This window comes from Triticum aestivum, chromosome 2D (genome assembly GCF_018294505.1).
Source record: "Triticum aestivum cultivar Chinese Spring chromosome 2D, IWGSC CS RefSeq v2.1, whole genome shotgun sequence".
Lineage (NCBI taxonomy): Eukaryota > Viridiplantae > Streptophyta > Magnoliopsida > Poales > Poaceae > Triticum > Triticum aestivum.
In genome coordinates, this window is record NC_057799.1 from 347,983,912 (window position 1) to 347,987,606 (window position 3,695).

Here is a 3,695-nt window from a genome sequence, read left to right on the forward strand (position 1 = left end):
TACTGACCAAAGCGCGTGCTTATGCGCAGTTATGCACAGATTAAGCGTAGTTATGCGCAATGCGTTTCGCCAACGCCTAGAGCCTAGGCGTGCTTAAGCGCTCGTTTAGGCTCGCCTTTTTTAACTATGATTGCTATCGTGCATACTGCTTTGCTCTTGTATCACTGTGTTTACTCATACAAACTTATTTTTAAATTGAAGGATCCAATCGAAACTCCAATGGCACAGCAGGTATGTTCACGCATGTTTCTTTAACAGGCTTGCTCTTATCAATAGCTCTGTTGATTTTAATTTCAATTGTGTATACAGTTGAATTCTCATATCATGCACATTAATAGCATCACAATAGAGCAAATAGTGTTGTTTTACATTTAGACCCGTGGTACCCATCTGAAATCTTGTTGTGCCGTGTAGTTTCCCACACTTTGTATTCTTTCACTACTGCTTTGTCTTGAACTGATATGATTTGAACCGTGTCTCTATTTTGATTTGGCAAGACAATGCAGTGACCATAGGACATAGATATATGTTTGTTTGATGCTTTTATTATGTACTAGTACTTGGCAATAGAAGACTTGGCAGTTTAATCCTGTCCACATTACTAATGAACTGGTTCACCGAAATGAGTTTCATATACTAGTACATGCTAAACCTGTTATGTGTCTGCTTGTTTCTTCTTTTAGAATGCTGACAGAATATTGGGGAAGAGTGCATTGTTAAGCAATGGTAAAGGAAGTAATGCAGATAAGGTTCAGGATAGTGACACATCCTTGTTGGTCTCCAACAAAGCTGATAAAACAGCTAAGGAAGACTATCTCGATGAAAGTGAGACAACCCCAAAGTCCTGTCTTGGTTTAGTGTTCGAGTTACTAGCCACTACCGCTTGCACAAGCTATTCAAACTCACTGTCTGAATCAGTTCGGTTTCTTGAGTCTCAACTACAAGATGAAAGACATCGATCAGCTGTGCTGCGACAAGAAGCGGAAGGACTGCGGAAGTCCCTGGAGCATTCAGATGCATACTTTCTGGTGCAACAGCAAGCGTTGGAGGATTTTAGCGCCAAACAGGACAAAGCTAATAAGCTTGCTAAGCTTATTGCCAGCATGGTGGATACCACGTTTCTTGAGCTCTTCTGAAGTTGTTTCAGTTATGCTCTTGTTTTGCTGCCGCGTTATTTGCACTGGTGGCCAATTTTGACGACCAGTGTATGTAATATGCTGCTTTGTTCCCTATATTTGCACTGGTGGCGAACTTTGATGCCCAGTGGATGTAATATGTGTAATAGTGGCAATAGGCTAGCGTTAATTGCTTGCTTATTTATTTCCTTATTGTCTTGTTTAGTTGTTTGCTTGTAGTCACTGCAGTTCTTTTAATGTGTTTTTCTAGTGGCCACAATAACCTATTTTTGGAAACTAGGCCAAAATAATCATGGCAACACACGGATTGTTGTAACCATGGGCCTCCTGCGGGTCGAATGATCCATGGGCCTTCTACGGGCCGTAGGATCCATTGGCCTTCTATACGAGCCGTAGGATCCATGGGCCTTCTACGGGCCGTACGATTCATGGGCCTTTTATGGGCCGTAGGATCCATGGGCCTTCTACGGGCCGTACGATTCATGGGCCTTCTACGGGCCGTACGATTCATGGGCCTTTTATGGGCCGTAGGATCCATGGGCCTTCTACGGGGCGTATCTGAAGGAAATATGCCCTAGAGGCAATAATAAAGTTATTATTTATTTCCTTATATCATGATAAATGTTTATTATTCATGCTAGAATTGTATTAACCGGAAACATGATACATGTCTGAATACATAGACAAACAGATCGTCACTAGTATGCCTCTACTTGACTAGCTTGTTGATCGAAGATGGTTATGTTTCCTAGCCATAGACATGAGTTGTCATTTGATTAACAGGATCACATCATTAGGAGAATGATGTGATTGACTTGACCCATTCCGTTAGCTTAGCACACGATCGTTTAGTATTCTGCTATTGCTTTCTTCATGACTTATACATGTTCCTATGACTATGAGATTATGCAACTCCCGTTTACCGGAGGAACACTTTGTGTGCTACCAAATGTCACAACGTAACTGGGTGATTATAAAGGTGCTCTACAGGTGTCTCCAAAGGTACTTGTTGGGTTGGCGTATTTTGAGATTAGGATTTGTCACTCCGATTGTCGAAGAGGTATCTCTGGGCCCACTCGGTAATGCACATCACTTAAGCCTTGCAAGCATTGCAACTAATGAGTTAGTTGCGAGATGATGTATTACGGAACGAGTAAAGAGACTTGCCGGTAACGAGATTGAACTAGGTATTGAGATACCGACGATCGAATCTCGGGCAAGTAACATACTGATGACAAAGGGAACAACGTATGTTGTTATGCGGTTTGACCGATAAAGATCTTCGTAGAATATGTGGGAGCCAATATGAGCATCCAGGTTCCGCTATTGGTTATTGACCGGAGACGTGTCTCGGTCATGTCTACATAGTTCTCGAACCCGTAGGGTCCGCACGCTTAAAGTTTCGATGACAGTTATATTATGAGTTTATAAGTTTTGATGTACCGAAGGTAGTTCGGAGTCCCGGATGTGATCACGTACATGACAAGGAGTCTCGAAATGGTCGAGACATGAAGATTGATATATTGGACGACTATATTCGGACACCGGAATGGTTCCGGGGGTTATCGGATATATACGGGAGTACCGAGAGGTTACCGGAACCCCCCCGGGGGTTTAATGGGCCTACATGGGCCTTAGTGGAGAAGAGGAGAGGCGGCTAGGGCAGGCCGCACGCCCCCTCCCCCTCTAGTCTGCATTGGACAAGGAGGGGGGCGGCGCCCCCCCCCCCCCTTCCTTCCTCTCTCTCTCCTCTTTCCCCCTTCTCCTAATCCAACAAGGAAGCACTACAAAAAAAAGACACATCCGTGACATTTTGGGCCGAACGAAACATTTTCTGTCATACATATGACACTTCTATGACGATAATTGTGACAAAACCCGGTATCATCATAGATGTGGTGGGCTCCTACTTCTATGACAAAAATCATGACAGAAAATGGGCTTTTCGTCCTGGGCGGGCCGGAGATGCAGCTGCATGACATTCTTTGGGCCGTCCATGACGGAAAAAACCGTGGTAGAAGCGAGGGCGAGGAAAATTTCGGGGAGTTCCCGGTTACGGTGGGAGGTCGGGGGCCGAGCGATGCGCGTTTCTCTCATACACGTACGCGCGTGTGTACGAGGCGTTGGCTCTAACTGAACCCGAGCGAGGCGTTGGGCTCTAACTGAACCCGAGCGATTGCACTGCAGGCTACGCGTTACTGAACCCGAGCGATCGATCGATGGCTGTTAACTGAACCCGATCGAGCGATTCCTTCGCTACTGCTGCTAACTGAAGCCGATCGATGCTGCCTCTGGGATGAACAGTGAGTGTTGCGGGGGGGTTTGGATGAACAGTGAGTGGTGGCATTGCCTCTGGATGAACAGGACCCCGTGGTGTGTTGGAGGGCTAGATGAACATTAGACGGTGGAGGGGTGCCCGTGGAGGGGTGGTTGAACAGGACCCCATGGTGTGGAGGGCTGGACGAACAGTAGACGGTGGAGGGGTGCCCGTGGAGGGGTGGTTGAATAGGACCCCGTGGTGTGGAGGGCTGGATGAACAGTAGACGGTGGAGGGGTGCC